At 46.5% G+C, this 21,273-nt stretch overlaps 1 protein-coding gene across 5 annotated transcripts in view; it reads left to right on the top strand.

Moving 5' to 3' along the window:
• Positions 1–21,273, top strand: part of PC (pyruvate carboxylase) — a 275,210-nt gene that overhangs the window by 8,164 nt on the left and 245,773 nt on the right. For all 5 annotated transcript variants that reach the window (XM_060269527.1, XM_060269532.1, XM_060269530.1 and 2 more), the window contains exon 2: positions 1,630–1,729. The gene's annotated coding sequence lies outside the window, so the exon portion shown is untranslated. The remainder of the gene's footprint in view (positions 1–1,629; positions 1,730–21,273) is intronic.

Genomic DNA, 21,273 nt, shown 5'->3' on the forward strand with positions numbered 1-21,273 from the left:
TATGCTAACCGCTGCTAATGAAACGCACAAGTAATAGTCCTGCTTATGTGTTAAGAAAAAATAGTATTGAAAGTGGTATTCTTACAATGGTTGTGCCCAATTGCATGTCCTTTTGGGGCATCTTCCAAAGTTCTCTTTTGCAGATATCAGCTAGTCATGGGAAGATACAATATGCTAAGGATGTATTTGGGTGCCTTTGTATGATTTTACTGTTTTAACATGTCAATAAAGGCTAGTAGTAGTAGTAGTAAATTGAAGCACTGAAACAGAAAACTCTGTTCAGCCAATCAGCTTCCTGGCTTTTGGAACTTTTCCAGGGCTAGTAACCTTGGTTTCTTTTTTCTTTTTAAATTGTTCTTGTTAAGGAACATGTGTACCTCAGGAGATAAAATGTGGCCACCCTTTGCCACATTCTGTGCCCTACGCAGATGGTGGAATTGTGGTGGTGTACTAAGAGCCCTGCTTAGGTGTTTCCATCCTGAGTAAAGGGGATCTCTGGTGGTTCCCACAAGAGACTTGAGCTGATGCGGAGATTAATCCTGCTTGTCGTCTTGTCACAGTTGCTTTAGACTTGGGGGGGTCTTCTTGTCACGGGCGGTGACAGGCCTTCTCGGGTCTGTGCCAACCTAATCTGGTTAGATTTATTGAGCAAAGTCGGATCTTCTGTGTCCATTGTCTTCTTTTGGCGCACAGAGACCATTTCAGTCTCTGAATCGCTACAAGGGCAGCCCCTGTACTTGAAGGGGGTCTTGGTAGATCTGCCCTGTAGGCAGGAAAATGTTAAAACAAGTTGCAGGCGTGGTGTTTCACCTTCGAAATGCTTGCACAGGCGAGCAAGCGTGAAAACATTTCCCTGTAAAACAGGCTGCGGAGCAGTCTTCCAAGGGCCACATGCCAGATGAAAATGGGTGGAGTAGTGGATGTGTTTCTTAACTTTGCCCTTTCCCTGCGCTATTCATTTCAAGTGCCATCACACTGTTTTAAACAGTCTTGGCTCCACAAAATGGATGATGGGAACTGTAGCTTCTTACGGGTGCTAAGAGTTGATAGGAGACTCCCCTATTCCTGTCCCAGAGTTCCCTGTGGGAAGGGATTGACTGTTGCACCACAATGGAAATTGTAGCTCTGTGGGGGGGAATAAATAGGCTTTTCCTCAGAGCGCTCAGCACCTGTAACTAATAGTTCCCAGGATCCTTTGCGGAGCGGAAGCCATGATGGTTTAAAGTGGAGTGACGCTGCTTTAAATGCATATCGCAGATAAGGCCTTTGCGACAGGCTGCATTTCGGTCATGTGAAAGTCAGGGGTTTCCACACACTCCTCCCCTCCCCTAATCTCTCTCCATCCTCTAAGCAAGGCAAGAAAGAAATACAATTCCACTCAGATGACACATTCTAGTCAGGCAAAAGCACTCAAGGTGGGGGCATGGGGCAGGCCTGAAGGTATAATTATCCGTTGCTGTTTGTGTGTTGCCACAGTTTGGGTGACATCCCACACTGGCTGAGGCTGGGGTGGCACCAGGCTGGCAAAGGCTGAGGTAGGTAGATCTTGTGGTAAATGATTCAGAAGCACGGTGTGAGGATGTGTTATGGCTCACCCGTAACTTATTTCATTCCTTCTCACCCCCACAGGCCACAGTTCTGCTCTTTTGAACCCAGGACATCAGGCTGGGTGTGTGAAGGGTGGCCAGGATTGGACCAAATGCTCTAGAGGAGGACAGTGGCCTTGAAGGTATGTTTCTTGTTCAGCGCCTAAATCTCTCTGATGAACTGATGTGGGCCGACTAGCCTCCAGGCTTACTCCAAATGGTCATGAACTGTGTAAGAATGGACACCGTTAAACTGTGGAACTCGCTTCCGCAGGAGGCAACGATGGCCTCTAGCTTTAGAAGAGGATTTGGTGAATTCATGGAGGATGGGGCTATCGATGGCTACTAGCCCAAACAACTATGCTCTGCCTCCACTCAGAAAAGCTTCTGAATGCCCGTTGCTGGAAAGCACAAGGGCTCTTGTGCTTGGGTCCGGCTTATGGGTTTCCCACGGGTATCTGGATGGCCACTATGAGAAGAGGATGCTGGGCTGGATGGGCCGTAGGCCTGAGTTAGCAGACTGTTCTGATGTTCTTGTGTAAATGCCAATATTCATTCATTCTCTATCTTCGGAGTGGGTGGAGGTGAAGAAGTAGTCGTCCCCGTCCCCCGTCAAAAATCGGGAGTGAGGAATGTGTGTGTCCTGGCTGCTGTTCTTGGAGAATTTCGGGACCCGGGTGGTGCTATGTTCTGAACCACAGAGCCTAGAGCTTGCCGATCAGAAGGTTGGCGGTTCGAATTCCCGCGATGGGGTGAGCTCCCATTGCTCAGTCCCAGCTCCTGCCAACCTAGCAGTTCGAAAGCACATCAAAGTGCAAGTAGATAAATAGGTACTGCTCCGGCGGGAAGGTAAACGGCGTTTCCGTGCACTGCTCTGGTTTGCCAGAAGCGGCTTAGTCGTGCTGGCCACATGACCCGGAAGCTGCAGACAAACGCTGGCTCCCTCAGCCAGCAAAGCGAGATGAGCGCTGCAACCCCAGAGTCATCCGCGACTGGACTTAACAGTCAGGGGTCCCCTTTACCTTTACTCAGAGTCTCAGTTATTATCAAAATTCAGTACGTACTATGTAGGCTAAATGTAGCCAAGGTTACAGGTGCGCGCTTAGCGGATTAATATAGAGCTCTAAGGTACACCGATATACTTCAGCATGCTCCCTGAGCTCCCCTTTTTGAAGAGTGGGGAACATGCCGGCATTGGTGCCAGGCCCATCCCAGGCAAGCAAGCATGCACTTTCAGCTGCTGCAAGTGGCCTTGCCCCCTTGGAGATGGAGGGTCCCAGGCTCAGTCCCCAGTGACATCTCCAGGTAAGACTGAAAAAGACTCCCGGAGAGCCATTGCTGCCACACAGGGGAGGCAGCACCAGAAATCGGCTTCCTCTGTTAAATAATTATAAACTGAGCCGCGTCTACTTAGTGCTTCAAGACATTTTTAATCTTTCAGGGTTTTAATCCAAGCTGAGAGTAGCGTGACTCAGCTACTGGAATAAATGATCCGCTAGTTTGTATATCTTCTATTTTACGTAACACGTTTCATTTATTTATTTATTTATTTATTTATTTATTTATTTAATCAGTTAAGTCGCTTAATCTTGGCCAGGGCAACCCAAGGCAACTTAACAACCGTTCCACTTTGTCTGATCACAAGAGGGACAAGGGCACCTCAGCCCTACCTCCAGCTCGTGTAAATCTTATTTGGACCTCCCCTCTGTTGGCTTTTGAGATCTCAGCCGCATTTGACTCCACACATCCTCCCAGGCTTCTAAGCCAGCCTGCTTCCTGTTGTGATCTCTTGCTGCATACACAGATTTATTTATTTTTTTAAAAAATATTTACCTAGGGAAGCACTCAAAAATGTTCTGTAATCCAACCCGTCTTCTGTAATCCAAAATGGTATATAACGAGCCACTTAATCTCAGGGCCGTGGGTTTGAACCCCATATTGGGGGAAAAGATTCCTGCATTGCAGGGGGTTGGACTAGATGACCCTTGCGGTCCCTTTCAGCTCCACAATTCTGTGATATGATACTCCTACCTCTTCTTGGCAGTGCATGTGTCGGCCAGGTGAGAGTGCTAGACGCAGATCTGAGCTGACCCAAAAGTGCTTCTTTCTGCCCCTTCCTCTCTGCTGGGTGCTGTTTCAGCCACTGTGCTTTTGCTAAGAAAGGCTGGTTTCAGCTGCTTGCGAAGCCAATTAGTCTTTCAGGCACCTGAGCATTGTATTCTCTCCCCTCCCCCCTCCGCCCCGCTGCTGCGTGTCTTGCTCCTCCAGCTCCCCCATCATCGTTCCCCTGCAGACTACAAAGCTGAACCTCAGATATCATATGGAGCCTGCCCATGTCCAGGTTTGAATAAGATAAGGGGCCTCTTTGGATAAGCCAGCGGGGGAGCTCTTGTAATGCTTGGAAAATCTCCACCCACCCCCGGAAAAGCTGTTCTGTAGCCCTCAGAACAAAAGGCCCTCATCTTGCAAGACCTAGGAACAAAATGTGAGTGTGGCAGGAGATGTGTGGGCCATTTGCCTGCCCTAGTTGCCTCTCAGAAACTGTTGAGTGCAGCTGAAAACCACGGTTAATGTGCATGTTGGTGAAAACCACAAAAGGGGTTGATATCGGACATCACTCTAGTTTGTGCTTACCATGGCATAGCTGCCAAGTACCCCGTTTTCCCCGGGAAACCCCCGTTTTTACTTACCTTTTCCCGGCGGTCCCCCGTATCACTTCGTCTCCCGTTTTTCTCCGTTATTTTCACCTGCCGGCGGCCATTTTTTCCCCTGATTTGCCCTTCTATGGGCACCAAAAATGGCCGCTGCCGGCTTCGAAAGTCGCGTCTACGCATGTCCGGAAGTGCATAGACGCGACTTCTGGTGTCGCTCTGCCCATCTATGGGCACCAACACGGAAGTCGCGTCTATGCACTTCCGGACATGCGTAGACGCGACTTTCGAAGCCGGCAGCGGCCATTTTTGGTGCCCATAGAAGGGCGAAGCAACACCGGAAGTTGCGTCGACGCAACTTCCGGTGTCACACGGCTGCCGGTTCTGGATTCTGCAGTCCGGGACTTGGAAGGTAAGCCATGGTTTAGGAACAAGACTAGCCTGAGTCTCCAAGTCACACTTCGAGAACAGCCTTCGCCCACCTGAGGCCTTCCAGATGTTTTGGACTCTAACTCCCATCAGCCCCAGCTATCACAGCTATGGTCCCATAATCCCCAGCATCATAAGATCACACTGCCTAGGAATGATGGGAGTTTTAGTGCAAAGTGGAGGGTACTTGGTAAGGAAATATAGAATATTGCAGGCTGAATATAGAATATTGCAGGGCCTTTGAATAAGTTGCGGACTGTAAGATCTCCAATACCTGCACATATTTATTCCAACACTCTTGAAGAATTTTACATAGCCATATTATTCTTTAACAATAAAATACTTAAACACAGTATCTAAACTTTTAAAAATTGGGTTATGCTCTGCATCAAATAGGTTGAATGTTCCTTAGTCTCTTGTTCTGTTTACTAAGCCAGAAAACAATTAATTTTTGGATGAGATTGATGAACATTGAGAGAAGATACGTTCTTTTTCTGTAAGGTGCAGATACCTCCAGACATTAACCAGGAATAGAAGCTGTGTTGCTTGTTTTCCCTCTTCACTGACTTGGTTGCGGTTTGCTTCCTGTTTGATCTATCAGGTTCCCCATTGTATTATTATTAGATTTATTGTCCACCCTTCACCAAAAGGTCCCAGGGTGGTTTACAGCAATATAAAATAGAGTGGTACCTCGGGTTACAAATGCTTCAGGTTACAGACTCCGCTAACCCAGAAATAGTACCTCGGGTTAAGAACTTTGCTTCAGGATGAGAACAGAACTCGTATGGCAGCAGCGGGAAGCCCCATTAGCTAAAGTGGTACCTCAGGTTAAGAACAGTTTCATGTTAAGAACGGACCTCCGGAATGAATTAAGTTCTTAACCCGAGGTACCACTGTACAGCATTAGAAAACAGTTTAAAACAAATCATTATCACAACTGGGGTGGGTTCTAAAAATATAGATAATGCGTCAAACACATTTGTAACACCATTATAAGTCCCCCAGCTGAAATAGTTTCTCCCTTAGCACTTTTCTTTAAGCTTTAAGACCTGGTTCATATAGGTGTAATAGATATATGTTATAGCAATGAAATGGTATTTGAGTAATGTTAGGAGCATAAATATTTGCAGCAGCTAACCTCATCTTCCTGTTGATCTCACCAGCATGATTTCTCTCCCCTGCTGGTTTTTCCCCTATTATTTCAGTGCCAAACTTCCGTTTCTAATATAAGTATATATTCCTTTTGTCTTAGATGGATCTGAGGCAAAATATCCAGAACCCAAATTCTTATAGGGCAGCAGATTCATTCGTTCATTCATTGCATTCATGTCCTACCTTTTCCTCCTTGAAGCTCAAAATGGCTTACATGGTTCTCTTCCTCCTCATTTAATCCCCACAGCAACAACCCTTTGAGGTAGGTTAGGCTCAGAGGCAGTGACTGGCCCAAGGTCACGCACTGAGCTTCATGGCTGGGCCGTGATTCAAACCTTGATATCCCAGGTCCTAGCCCAACTTTCTAAATATCCATGGCTTTTATGCAGGCATAGGCAAACTCATCCCTCCAGATGTTTTGAGACTACAATTCCCATAATCCCTGACCACTGGTCCTGTTAGCTAGGGATGATGGGAGTTGTAGTCCCAAACGTCTGGAGCGCCGAGTTTGCCTATGCCTGCTTTTATGCATGTGTGTTTCATTTCCCATCAAAGTATTGCTATTCTCTGAGCCCAATTTCTCGTGAAACGCTGCTTCATCTTAATGGTGTTCTCAAAAACACTAGGCCATGTTCACACCACACACTGAAAACAGTATCATGCCACCATCATTCCCTTCACAGAGCTACACTTCCCATAGTTCCCTGGGAAGAGGGATAGATTGCTAAACCACTTTGGGAATTGTAGCTTGGGGGGGGGAGGAATATGAGTCTCCTAGCAACTCTCATTGCCCTGAGCAAACTACAGCTCCCAGAATTTTTGGGGGGAAGCTGTGACTGTTTATAAAGTGGTGGTATAGTGCTTTAAAGGCATGGTGTGAATGTGGCCTTGGGCCACAGTTGTTGGCCAACTAGTACAGGGACAAAACTGACTTAAGGTGGCTTCCCCCACCCTCCACAACAGAAAGAATGAAAGAAAGACAGAGGCGGGCACAAATCTGCATTACATTTACACATGCTAATTTATGTGTGCAGCCACCAATTAAGAAACAGAAATGTAAGCAGAAATACAATGCACCTCATTAAAGTGGGAAGGATTGTGACCAGGTGAACTGTGGGCCTGTTCATTCCAGGTGCTGCTAACAGGAGATGGGCAGTTTTAACACCCACTCTTTCTTTGTATGTAAGAAGAACCTGTTAGATCATGCCAACTTGTCCAGCATATTCTCACAGTGGCCTGTCAGATGCCTCTTGCGGTTTGAGGACCCGCCCCCCGCGAGAAATAAAGACACAATGACACATGGATTTGAGTTAATGGGTAAAATAAGGCCACAACTTTATTGGTTAGAGCAAGTGAGAGGTTATTGGCTTAGGCATTGGACACCCTAGCAAGCATGACTCCACCCCGCTTAGCGGGGAGTCATATCAGGTTAACACCCCGAGGGAGGAGCCTGTTGATGCAAATACAACTGAAAGCTCCCCCTGGTGTCACCGGGGGTCGTGCCATGGCCTTAGCCCCCAGCAGGGCATCGGATGGGATCCACGACCGCCAGATCCCTTAAGGGGATACCCCTATAAGAGGAGGTTTGGATGATGGCCACAACCAGTCCTCAAGCACACCAGACAACTCCATATTCCAATGCCTAACCGTCAAATACCGAAATAAGTTGTGACGGATTGCTACAAGGTAGGCGAAAAAACCAAGAGGCCGGTGCCAATTAGCCAAATGGATAAAAAAAACTCCTACCAGCCAACAAGCGGGGCCTGAGTGCAAGAGCCCTCTCCCCTCCTGTGATTTCCAGCATCTGGTATATAGAAGCATTAGTGCCTTTGACCACGGAGGCAGAGCACAGCCATCATGGCTGGTAGCCGTTGATAACCTTTTCCTCCATGAATTCGTCCAATCTTCTTTTAGAGCCATCCAAGTTGTTTTGGCCATCCCTGCCTCCTGTGGCAGCGAGTTCCATAGTTTAACCATATGTGCTGCATGAAGAAGTCATGAACATTCAGCTTCGTTGGGTGCCCGTGAGCTCTAGTGTTACGAGAGAGAGAGAGAGAGAGAGAGAGAGAGAGAGAGAGAGAGAGAGAGAGATAGATTTCATCCCTGCTTCCCAGAAGGCCTCCCCCAACCTCCCTGCCATACCAGTGTCTTGTCAGAACAGTGCCAGCATTGCAAGTGGGCTGTGTCTGTCTGCAAGGGGACGGAAAGCCTTCAACTCCATTCTGGAATGTTAACGGGGAAGCCTTTTAAATGGGGGATTTATTAACTAGCGTGGCTTCAAGAGTTTCTGAGAGAGTTGCCGGCTGCTCCGGAGGACAGGTGGCAATTACGTCTTGCGCCGAAGGGAACTCTTTAATAATCGCCACGCTGCAGGAAGCTCTCGATCTGCTGAGGACGCTGGAAATAGGAGCAGATAGTTGGTGTCTGCCTCCCCCAGGACCAAAGTTTTGGAATTCTTCTTGCCTATTAAGTGGCACGAATCCCAGATTTTGGGGTGGGGGAAGGAGGCTGGCCACCCTTTCTAGACAGACTAGTAATCAGCTTCTGCCATTGACTCTGTCTGCAGCTTAATACATAGCCCAGCATTCATACTTAGAACTGGGCTGCTGTACGTACAAGATCAGAGCCTGGTATGTGGCTGCTTCTTGACTTTAACTTTAGGAGGTGGTGGTGGTGGTGGTGGGGCAAACAACTCTAGTCCTCATGGTTTTGTGGAGCAAGATTTATTGGAAATGCTTTAGGCAGAGATTGGAGGGAGGTGGCCTGGGTTGGATGGAGCTGTGACTTGCTTGCTTAATTAATTAATTAATTAATTAATGCTTGGCTCTCTGTACCAAGCAGAGTAAAGAGTGCAAGTGGGCATTCATTTCTCTCTCCTTTCTGTTGGGTTGGCACAATATCATGCCACCCTCTCTTCCCCTGCCTGCCAAAATTTTGACCATAAGCACCCTTTGTTTACTTGCTTATGTTACTCCCCAAAGTGCTGTGCCTTGAGCTGTCTCTATACAAAATGTGAACAACCTGTTTGATAGTTAAACTATGGAACTCACTTCCACAGGAGGCAGTGTTGGTCACCAACTCGAGAGGCTTTAAAACTGGACTGGGTAAATTCATGGAGGAGAGGGCTATCGATGGCTACCGCCCACGACTGTTATGTTCTGTCTCCATAGACGAAATGCTTCTGAATACCATTTGCTGAAACCACAGCAAGCTCTTTTGCTTGCTGGTTTCCCAAAGGCATCTGGTTGGCTACTGTGAGAACAGGGTGCTGGACTAGATGGGCCACTGGCCTGGTCTCGCAGGCTCTATTTATGTTCTAATCTTATTGCATCGGCCAAAAGTTCTTGCATGAAAAGCTTTCATGCAAAACAAAGGAGGTGCAGAAAACCACATCTGTAATATATACACTGGTACCTCGGAACCCAGGTGGCGCTGTGGGCTAAACCACTGAGCCTAGGGCTTGCTGATCAGAAGGTCGGCGGTTCGAATCCCTGTGACGGGGTGAGCTCCCGTTGTTTGGTCCCAGCTCCTGCCAACCTAGCAGTTCGAAAGCACATCAAAATGCAAGTAGATAAATAGGAACCACTATAGCGGGAAGGTAAACGGTGTTTCCATGCGCTGCTCTGGTTCGCCAGAAGCGGCTTAGTCATGCTGGCCACATGACCTGGAAGCTACATGCCAGCTCCCTCGGCCAATAATGCGAGATGAGCACCGCAACCCCAGAGTCGGTCACGACTGGACCTAATGGTCAGGGGTCCCCTTACCTTTACCTTTACCTCGGGTTACAAACTTCACTAACCCGGAAGTAGTACCTTGGGTTAAGAAATTTGCCCCAGGATGAGAACAGAAATCGCGTGCTGGCGGTGCGGCGGTGGCAGGAGGCCCCATTAGCTAAAGTGGTACCTCAGGTTAAGAACGGTTTTAGGTTAAGAACGGACCTCCGGAATGAATTAAGTTTGTAAGCCGAGGTACCACTCTATTGCCACATGTAAGCCACTTCTTTACTCAAAGTGTCATGAGACCAGAATAAAATATTGGGTTGTCACCAGTGTTAGTTCTACTCGGAGTAGACTCACTCAAATTATTGTATATTACTAGCTTAGAGCCATTAATTTCAGTGGCTCTATTCTGAGTAGAAGTTAGTTGGATTCAACCAATAGCAACACCAACAATAAACATAAATAAGTTGAGCAGCAAAAGAACAACCAGAAATGTAAATCACACACACAGAGCTAGGCAAAAAAACAAATAAACTTCAAATCAGGAGGAACAAATCAACAGAGGTTATTTTATTTTTGTTCTTTATTAAATTTATTTCTTGCCCTTCCTCCCAAAGGAGCCCAGGGCAGCAAGCGACAAGTAATAAAACATCTAAAAATAACTTTAAAACACTTCTGCTGCAGATGCAGACTAGGTTGGTAGAGGCTCTATGGAACAAAATGGTGTTCCAATACCTTTTGGAAAGGATAAGAGGGAAGGGAGCAGGAGGTGGGGAGCTTGTAGAGGACTCTCCAAAGTTGCTGGGCTACAACTCCCATCATACATCACTATGGGCCATACTGTTTGGGGCAGATGGGAGTTGGGAGTCCAAGAACATCTAGAGGGCCCCACAGGCTCTCCACCCCTAGGCTAGATGCATGTCCCAAATGGAAGGTGCTCCAGGGTCTGGGACTCCAACCTATGTGGCCAACCAGAGGCACATTTTTTTGCTGCTGCTGTGACTTGGATCTGTGGCTCCCTGGATGTTCTTATCAGGCAGGCTGAGTCTCTTGAGAGCAGGTGATCCTTTCAAGTACCCCGTGTCCCAAATGTATTCCAGGAATAATTGCCTACTATCTATAACATATATAATTTACTCTAGCCGGCAAAGAGACAACTCACAACTTATGCGTATTTAACTTGCACGATTTCAAATTTGCACGGTTGATGGCTGACCGGCTGAGATCGCACAAATTAAACACACGGCAGGCGGAGAGCTTAAAATCTCTTTTTTTGCGCAGGATTTTCCTGGCGTAGAAAGAGGCCATGTGAGATCTCATGAGAGCCCCAGTAAGCAAAGTGGAGAAGTTAAAAGTTCTTTGCCTTGCTTACACTAAGATCTGTATGGTGTGCCAGCTCCAGAAGATAAGATTGCTTATGCAGGGGCTGCTCCAAGGGGGCAATGTGCCTATATGCAGCTTTGCATATATGCATCACCCCCAGTGCAAAATGCGATTTGACTGTACTGTATAAGGAATTGTAGTTACCTCCCAAATCTTATAGAACCATTCTGGCAATTAATGGAAATGCTTTCTTGTAGGAACTTCATTTTACACCACTCCGCCTCAGTGGAAACACCATACAAATTAAAATGGATTTATAATCTGTCTCAAGATAATTGTTGGAGTTGTGGGAAGCTGTATGAGGACTACTTCCTTTTATTTAGGAGATGTGGTGGGATCCAAGGCTTTTGGAGGCAAGAGAAATGGGTATGATATCCCAAATGAACCAATTAGAATATGATTGAATAATCTATAAATAGCATAGATATTAAGCTAGTTCCAAATTTATTAACAACACCAAAAGTATCAATTGCCACTTACGAGATTTAAACCCCGCAAAGTCTTCTCTGGCTCAGAATTTAATCTGCTGTATAAAGAATTCCCTTCTCCCCACCTTCCTGTCGTGATAGCAGCCTTCAGCTGTGGCTGTGCAAGGGGTAAGGAGGAAGTGTGCATGCAGCACACATCTGGCTTATTTTGGGGTTCCTCCATTTTAAGGAAGGGGCTTCTGCTCAGTGGTAGAGCATGTAGACGGCCCCAGGTTCAACCCCTGAAGGCATCTCCACGTCCAACTGGGCATGCCCCCTGCCTGAAACCCAGGAGAGTTGCCGCCAGTCAGTGTAGACAATACTGAGGTAGATGGAGCACGGTGGTCTGACTTGGTGTAAGGAAGTTTCTTATGCGCCTATTACCTGGGCCCTGGGGCATTTTGGGGGCAAAACCTATGAACGTTAGAAGAGCCTGCTGGATCAGGCCAATGGCCCATCTCGTCCAGTATCCTGTTCTCATTCTGGCCAATCAAATGCCTCTTCTGGGAAACCCGCAAGCGGGACTCGAACACGAGAGCCCTCTCCCCTCCTGCGATTTCCAGCAGGCAAGGGGATTTCAGAAGCAAGGGACGTAGGTGGCGCTGTGGTCTGAAACACTGAGCCTCCTGGGCTTGCTGATCGGAAGGTTGGCGGTTCAAATCCCCACGACGGGGTGAGCTCCCGTTGCTCTGTCCCAGCTCCTGCCAACCTAGCAGTTCAAAAGCATACCAGTGCAAGTAGATAAATAGGTACCGCTGCGGCGGGAAGGTAAACAACGTTTCCGTGCGCTCTGGTTTCTGTCACGTTGTTCGTTGAGCCAGAAGCGGTTTAGTCATGCTGGCCACATGACCCGGAAAGCTGTCTGTGGACAAACGCCGGCTCCCTTGGCCTGAAAGCAAGATGAGCGCTGCAACTGCATAGTCGCCTTTGACTGGACTTAACCATCCAGGGGTCCTTTACCTTTTATTCAGAAGCATTGCTGCCTTCGGCTGTGGAGGCAGAGCACAGCCATCATGGCTAGTTGCCATCAATAGACCTCTCCTCCATGAATTTGTTCCTTCTTGCTTTAGAGTCTTTTGAATCTTCTATCTTTTTTTTTTTACATTTTGTTTATTTTGCTTTCCAGTCATCTCCCTGCCTTCGCTCTTCATTTCTGCAGCTGTTTTCTTTTCAGCTTTCACCTCCCCTGGCAATGTCCTGTTTATTTAAGACTCATCTGGCATCAGCCATCCCTTGCCTCAGGGTCCTCCATTGTTCAGGGCTTTGGAATGGGCGCAGGGGGAGAACCTGTGGCTCTCACTTGGCTGCTCCAAATGCCCTTCTCTCATATCCATGGCAGTGTTCATTTATTTATTGTTGTTTTCTTTTTTTAATATAACCATATTGCATATCATGAATTGGGTTTTGAGTCGTGGCTTGCCCTTGGCCACACAAAATATTATTTACTAGCTGTACCCGGCCACGTGTTGCTGTGGCTCAGTCTGTGCAATTGAGAAGAAAGCAAAGAGAACGTGGGCGTTCCCCTGACCGCCCCCATGTTTCCCTGAGGGTCCAGCAGGACCGTCACCCCACCCGCCCCCCCTCTTCTTCTACCTCGTCGTTGAGGCCTCCTGTCCCGGCCTCTCCCCTGTGCTGCTCCCAGCCTCCTGTAGGTCGGCCGCTCGGTTGGTCGGAGGCGGCTTCAGGTTTTCCTATGTAGGCGCAGTGTCCCCTCCACCCACCCCCTCCTCCTCGTTCTCCTACCTCTTCGATGAGGCCTCCTGTCCTGGCCTCTCCCCTGTGCCGGCCTCCAATAGATGGCGCTATTGCTACACAGAAGGATATGGCGCCTCTTCCTTTGACGTCCAATGGAGGACGCAATTTTTTCACAAAATCATGTTTCTACCTGTGACAGGTATGGCATCTATATAATCTAAGTTTATACAAACACACGCGTAGTGGAATGGAAAGTTGTGTGAAAATTTCAATGCAATTGGTCAAGCTGTTTCGGAGGTAGCTGGATACATACGAACGGGAACCTTTTACATATATATATATAGAGAGAGAGAGAGAGAGAGAGAGTTTTTAATAGAAAAAGGATAGTGTATTGATAAGCAAAGGAAGGCATAAGTCAAATGCATAATCTAGATATGTGGTTCCCAGGGTGGGTGATACTGCCCCCTGGGGGGCAGTGGGATTACTTAGGGCAGTGTTTCTCAACCAGTGTGCCTCCAGATGTTTTGGGACTACAACTCCCATCATCCCTAGCTAGCAAGACCAGTGGTCAGGAATGATGGGAGTTGTAGTCCCAAAACATCTGGAGGCACACTGGTTGAGAAACACTGACTTAGGGGGTGCTGCAAGCAAGGGGGTGGTAGAGGAGGGCTGGAGGGGAGTCACTTCAAGTGTATTGATCGCTTATTTACAATTGACCAGGCTGCAGCCTGGAGCGAAACACCTTCCTCGCTTTCAAAGCTATTTGCTTTGGTCATGTTGGTTTGTATTGATGTTTCTGAGGTGTCACGAGTCATGGGATTGCCAGTTATTGGTAATGGCTATTCATTTACTTACAAATTAAGTACCGTACATCTGTGAAGGTTTGGGCTTGTTTGGTAAGTAGTTACAAATTTCCTTCACCCTTATGTTTTCATTAGTAAGAATGTGTAAAAGTATTTTTCATGCACTGTCTGGCGTCGCTGGATCAAGGTTATGAATTTTGTCAAATTGAACTACTTTAAATAGTTTTAATTGGAGTTTGAATAAATGTGCAATTAATTGCCACTGCTTTGAATTTCATTGTGTTATTGTCTTCCTTAGTGGGTTGTGCGAACCGCTATTCTCAATAATGAGTTTTGTAGGGTAGGGTTCAGGCGCACTGGGGATGAGTTTATGGAGCCAAGGGGGCAGGAGCCCAAAAAAAGTTTGGGAAGCTGTGATCTAGATTTAAAAAGTACCTTTCTAATCTTCCTTTCTATATTTCTCATTCCGATAATCCACAAAGCAATTCCATCTCTCCACATGCATTCATCGCTGCCAACACTTTTCATGAGCCATTCCGAAACAGATGGCAGATTCCGGTCTTTCCATTTTCTTGCCCACACAATTTTTTGCACCTATCAAAAAGATAAAAGCATGGACTGAATGTTTTAAATGATCCTTTTCCCTTTTTTTATGTTACCGTTAGATGGAAAATCAGTTTTCTTTTTGTATCTTAATCTCCAGAGTTTCTTTTTCCTGTCCGTTTCTCTTCCTTTTTATTGTCCGTCTCTGTCCTTTTTTTCTGATTCTCTTCTTTGTTTCCCTTCTTTTCTTATTTCATTGGTGTCCTGTGTCTGCGGCCTTTATCCAGGTCCAGAGATTGTATACTCATGGGAGTGGTAGATGGTTGATGGAGGGCCCTAGGTGAGAGGCAGGGAAATGTCGGTCTCCCAGGTGAGAGCTGGGGGGAGGAGCTACTGTCCTCTGTGGGCGGTAAGGGCTAATAATTACAGTACTTTTAAGAGAGGACTCAAAATTCTACTTCTTCGATTTGTATTTTTTACAGTTATAATTTTACTGCATTATGGATTTTGTTTAAAAAATATTTTTTTCCAAAAAGATAAGAACCAAAGACCTGTTATAACAAAAACTTATCCCTTTCGGGGTACCCAACAGCCCGAGTCCTTATGTAGGTTCTCTATCGGTAGGAGAAAATAACAGAGGCCAACCAGAGAATGTTGAGAAGCAAATCAGTGCCTGATCTTTATTAAACTGTTGCAACAGGGTGCTCAAACCCCCGCAGGAGGGAGGAGGAACCCAGAACATTGGTGTGCAAGCTCTTATATAGATTTTTGTAATTGCCATCCTGTAGCTCAAAGCCATCCCTCCCCCAAATACATCATAGATACATCACTGAAGGGGCGGCCTACAGCAGAATCCTGTCTGCCAGGATACCTAATAATGGTCACTGATTGCTTTTACCTGGGCATCCTGGACGTTCTTTTGTGATGGTAAATACTCAGTTCCTGAATCCAGGTCACAGGCTCACCCTAGTCATACACAGATAGGCCCTTGAGGCAGGATTTGTGAGCAAAGAGACAGTGGGAAGGTTTTCCCATTTCCTTCCTCCTTGCAGAGAAACATTTGAGGTCAATTTGGGAGAGTCAAAATGGTTTCAGGACTGTTTTCCTGTACTGTTTCAAACATGTGGTTTATATATTTATTTATGTGTTTGGCTGGTACATTTATGAACATTTACAGCATTTTATATCTTAGACCATATAATTCTCATAACAGACCTTAACATTATTCTCCACCACATTCCCAGGGACATTAAACAGGAGCAGCAAAACAAAACTCCCCCTGGGGTGTTTGCAGGTTTGCAGTCTGGGGGTGCTTCTGGGTCCAACTCAGCTGCGACTGGTGCAGCAGCTACAATCATTCCTGGACCGGGAAAGTTTGGCCACGGTAGTTCATGCATTGGTTACTTCAAGATTGGATTACTGCAATGCGCTCTGCGTGGGGCTTCCCTTGTGCTTGATCTGGAAACTGTATTTAGTGCAGAATGCTGCAGCGTGATTGCTGACGGGAGTGAGACCCTGTCAGCTTTTAACACTCTGCTCAGAGATCCGCTGTGGTTGCCCATTTGCTATTGGGCCAAGTTTAAGGTGTTACCTTTAGGGCCCTGAAGAACCTGGGACCAGTTTACCTGCAAAAATCACCTTACCCCCATATATGCCCACTCGGCCGCTTAGATATGTAGAACTGGCATTGTTACAGGTACAGATTTTGTAAGAAATCTCTCTTTCCATGTGGCAGCATCTACACTTTGGAACTCCCTGCCTTTTGACACTTTTCGCTGTACTCTTTTCAGCTCTTGATAAAAGCATTTTTGTTTATAGACAGGCCTGCTCAGATATGTAGACTTGACTTGCGTATCAATCCTTTATTATTATTATTATTTATTTCTGATTTTAAATCCTTTTAAACTTATTTTATTGTTTTACTCAGCCAGATGGGTGGGGTATAAATAATAAATTATTATTATTATTATTATTATTATTATTACTCTTTTGAAAATGTATTTGTGCTATTTCACAATCAAACAGTTAACAAATCGTCTGGAATAATATTAATAATATTAATGAAACATTTATTGAACCTCTTGTGAGGCACAATGAAATTCCTCTGGTTGTTCTTTTGCCTCCCCTGCTCCTCCGCTGCAGAGAGAGATCAGCTGGACTTACTGAAAGCACAACCATCACCCCCCCCCCAAAAAAAATTCCCACGCCAGCCACAAAATGACTCCCTGCGGTGTAAGAATTGCAGCTTTGTGCAGATTATGACCTTAAAAAAAAATAAAACAAATGTGAGCCTTTAGCCACTCTAATAATTGATTTGATATGATTATAGCCTGCCTTTTCTATTTAAAATATTTCAGAATGGCTGGCAATCAGTCGATTAATAGCAGTACTTAAAGTAAAAAAATTCAGTAAGACAGTCTAAGCAGTAAAATTCCTAAAAATAAGATGGCAGCATCACTCAAATATGTAACCCTTTAAAAGCTGCTAGTTATTGGCAGCTGCCCAGTTATGTCTGGGGTGTGGGGAACTTCAGACCTTGGGATCGGGGGGGGGGCAGGGGGCAAACCCCCCGCTCTCTGGCTCTCAGGACCCTTCCTGGGTGGCACTCCTTTCAAGCTCTTCTCTGCCCATCTCCTCAAGTGTGTTTGCTTTGCCAAAATGTGAACTTGAAGTCGTGTGCCAGGATGGAGAAGCGTATCTGTTTTGTGCAGAAGCCTCTGGCTTTTCTGTGGTTGGAACGTTGCCTATTGTACAAGAGAAAAAGTTGCACCTGTTGCTCCTCCCATTTCCCATTTGGTCACACCCACTTTTGCACCTCCCCCTAGGAGATTCCCCACAAGGGGGAATGCGTTTGTTGGGCTGAAAAGGGGTTCTCTGCCCATGAGCATTGAAAGCAATTCACGTTATCCCAACAGTCCTTTTGACTGCCCTGTGAGGTAGGCCAGTATTGCTTGGGAAAGCACCTCCCACCAGCCCTTGTCTTTCCACCATTTGGCATGGTGGCTGACTGGGAGCTGGTGGGAGTGGCAGTGCAAAACATCTGGAGGGTCCCAGGTTGGCAAAGGCTGCCTTAATGGAGTGAAATGTTGTGCCCCAGATTTGGATGTATCTCGTTTCAGCCTCCCCTGGGTCGATCCTGCTTTAGCTGCTTTTTAACAGCCCAGGAATCTTGGCAGCCAACAGCTCTCTGATCAGGTTTTGTCTTGTTGGCATTTTAAAACCGAATCGCAAGAAGGTCAGGCGTTCACCACCCCTGTCACAGGGGGGGGGGCAGAGAGAAGCTTGAAGGGCCGTCAGACAGCAGAATGAATGAATGAATCACACATCTATTGTGCTCTCTTTTTCTTTAAGTCACATTCTTAAAACTCTTCTAGATTTTAGTTGATTTTAGTTGAGGGGTTCATTGTGAAAAATGCGAGCGTGTGGAGAGTTGATTGGAGTGTACCATTTGGAGATGCATGTGTACTTCCTTATGCACGTGATCCAGTATGTCTCCATCCTGCCCATTTCCTTAGAAAAGTGGTGGTGTAATGGTTAGAGTTTCCACCCAATGACCTGGGAGATAAGGGTTCAATTCCCCACTGGGCCATCATGAATCTTGCTGGATGCCTTTGGGCCAGTCATTGCCTCTCAGCCTAACCTACTTCACAGGGTAGTGGTGGGGATTAAACGAAGAAGGGGGCGAAGGAAAAGGTGGGGCATAAATGCAATGAATGAATGAATGAATGAACGAATGAATGGTACCCTTGAGTGTGGGCCAGGGCCAGATCCACCCTGTTTAAATCGTCCCATTTGTTTGTTCCTTCCCCAACAGGCAACTGATAGACAGGGTTTTGTTATCAGCTGTTGGGATTAACCCTCTTGCTGGGGTAAAAGAATATGTGGACTCTTTTGCAGAGAAAGTAACTCACAAATCATGCATTTCTAAGGGAGAGGAAGACCAGAACATTTCTAATGAGGTCTAGTGGGATTCATTTCTTACATGTTAAATTCAGATATGCAAAACTCTCTTGCCCCATCCAAAATAAAAATAAAATAAAAAAGTGGCTCTCATGATGCATCTTGCTGCATTTCTCTTTCTATATTATTTGCTCTTTATTATTTGGAAAATACAACCTTAGTACTGCTCCTGTTTTATGCTTAGTAGCTTTGATCATTTTTTTTGGTCTTGTTTGTAATTTTGATTTTATTTTAAACAAATGGTTTTTGTCCTTTGGGACAAAACTTTTTTTATATATTAAAAAAAACCCTCTTCTCTTTCCTCCTCTACCCCCGCCAGCCCTTCTGCATAAAATACTGATAAAAGCAGCTCACCTGGTCAGGATGATGAAAAAATTGCTGAGATCATGTTTGTGGAACACCTTGAACACTTGGTTGCCAGTTTCAGAGTGGCCACAAAGGGTCAGTTTTCTGAGGCTGATGCTGGAATTTATTGGTGGGAGAGGGAGAAGGTCAGTTGACCTTGTTTCTAGTTGGCCTTTCCGCGAGGGGAGTGATCTCCTCCCTATTGCATCTCTGCATGAGTCACTGCTCCAGGCGAGGGTAGACAAATCTGCCAGTTTTGGTTTCTCTCAATTTCTCATTCTTCCAATTTTAACTGGAGTTTGTCACATTTGTGCACCCTTCCTATAATTTTTACGCACATCTTTTTTATCTGTTGGATAAATGCAGTGTGTAGACTGCAAATCTTGAAGGATAGCTGCATTTCTGATTATTGCATTGCTTCAGGAAGTGCAAATCAGGCAGGTCCATATTAAATGTGAATGGGACCAAATACCTCTCTCATCCCATGATCTAGGCTTGGACTCCAACAAGGAAGCATGTCCAGACCAACCATTCTCCTAGAAACAAAACTGGTAAGAAACAAAATGTGGAAACGGGCTCCTCTGAGAGTGTGTGGCTCTTACTGCTGCACATTTTGAAAGCACACCCTCTCTTGGGGAGGTAGGTGGTCTCCCATTGTTGTGTGTGTTTTTGTTTTGCAGTGTGAGAGGTAGCGTCGCCAGACTCAATAGAGGACAGGACTTCTGTGCCTTTAATTGCCCTGCTCTCTTTTGAGTCTGGAAACCTTAAAGAGAAACCAGCAAGACCCTTTGCTTCGAAATTAAACCAAGGGTTTGCTGGTTTCTCTTTAAGGTTTCCAGACTCAAAAGAGAGCAGGGCAATTAAAGGCACAGAAGTCCTGTCCTCTATTGAGTCTGGCAACCCTAGTGAGAGGAGTTTGGGAAGCCATGACTGCAATTAGTATAGAAAGCATCAGGAAAATTAAATAAATCTGAATCTAGCTCTGAAGCAACAGAAAACATTCAGGTCTCTAGAGGGCAGCAGAGAGCCATTCTGAACCCTTTCTTTCAGGAAAGCCAATGGAGCTGGACTGGGATCCAATATGATGGTTTGAACATACTGAGATCTGAATGTTGTCTCTTTTCTCTCACTTTTGCCAGGGGAAGATGACCCTCTATCGAGAGAGGGTGGCAGACAGAGACAGAGAGGTCTAGTGGAGCTGAGTGGTAGGTCACAGATGAGGAGCCTTGAAATGTAAGAGGAAATCAAGAGAGATGTTAGAAAGCCCCAATACAGTATATATATTTACCGGGTATTCTTATTTCTCAAGGGGGGGGCAGGAAAGTCTCTCTCTCCACTGGGTAGTCTCCAAGTCTTTTCTGGCCAGTAGTCATTAGCCATATGAGCATCTACATCTGAATAGCAGGGGCTGTTTCCTCCATGCCTTGTTTGTGAGCACCCAGAAAGCACCTGCCTTGCCCAGCCTTCTCCAGCTGGTGCCCTCTAGAAGTTTGGGCCCCAGCTCTCGTCAGCTCCCAGCCTGGAACTTGTAATCTGGAGGGCACCAGGTTGGGGGAGGCCGTCCTAGCCTGTATAGAACCAAGGATGCAAAGGAAAGCATGCTGAGTGACACTCAGGCTCCCCTTAGAGCGCGACTGGGGCTGACTGGAGATTTAGTTGGACAACATCTGCAGGACATCAGGGATAGACCAAGCTGGGGGTGTGGATTCTGGGTGTCCGCAGCGAATCGTTCCAGAATCCCTGTGATGATGGGACTGAAGGCAAGGACAGCTGGGCAGTGGGTGGTTTCCAGTTTCATCCTTTGACCTGGAGAACTCAAAGCGCCTGGCCCTGAATGAAGGCCAGTCCGGTTACGCCCAAGACAGATCTATTTCTTCTTAACCAGAGAGATCCTTGCCTCTCTCTTTAGCCCCTGCTTCCTCCTGCTGGGCCCCTTGTGGCTAGCCTGGTTGATCTCCCGATGGAATGTGCCTTGGAAATGTGAGCGAACCAGTTACACCCCTCTGTCTCCCTTGTGAGCGGTTTATTGGAAGGTGGGGAGGGCGGTTGTCCAGAGTTCAGTCAGTGGGGGGGCCCCAGGTCCCAGGGATTCATATCCTGAGTCGCCTGTTGGGTCTCTTTGCGCGCGCGCGCGCACACACACACACACACACACACACACACACACAGGGTGAGCACAGCTCCTGGGTTGGCCTGTTAAAAAAAAATTATCCGAGGTAAGGCGCAACCCCAAAAATATTTTCCCCCCTGTGGGCAAAATTGGAGGATGAAACACATGTACAGTATTGAAAAGTCTTTGGCTGGAGAGGAGCCCTTGGCTCCTTGTGCCACTCTCTGGTTTTTTAATAGCACAAGCTTAATAACACTGGTGCACGGGAGAGCGGCTTTCTGGAACGAGAAACTGCAGAAGTCTCCCAAAGCCTGGAAGAGCGGCAAGCAGGGAGGGCCGGCGGGCAGAGAGAGAGAGAGAGAGAGAGAGAGAGAGAGAGAGAGAGAGAGAGAGAGAGAGAGAGAGCACTAGCTGTGGGAGGGCTTCATTC

The sequence above is a fragment of the Zootoca vivipara genome, chromosome 17 (genome assembly GCF_963506605.1).
Source record: "Zootoca vivipara chromosome 17, rZooViv1.1, whole genome shotgun sequence".
Classification (NCBI taxonomy): Eukaryota; Metazoa; Chordata; class Lepidosauria; order Squamata; family Lacertidae; genus Zootoca; species Zootoca vivipara.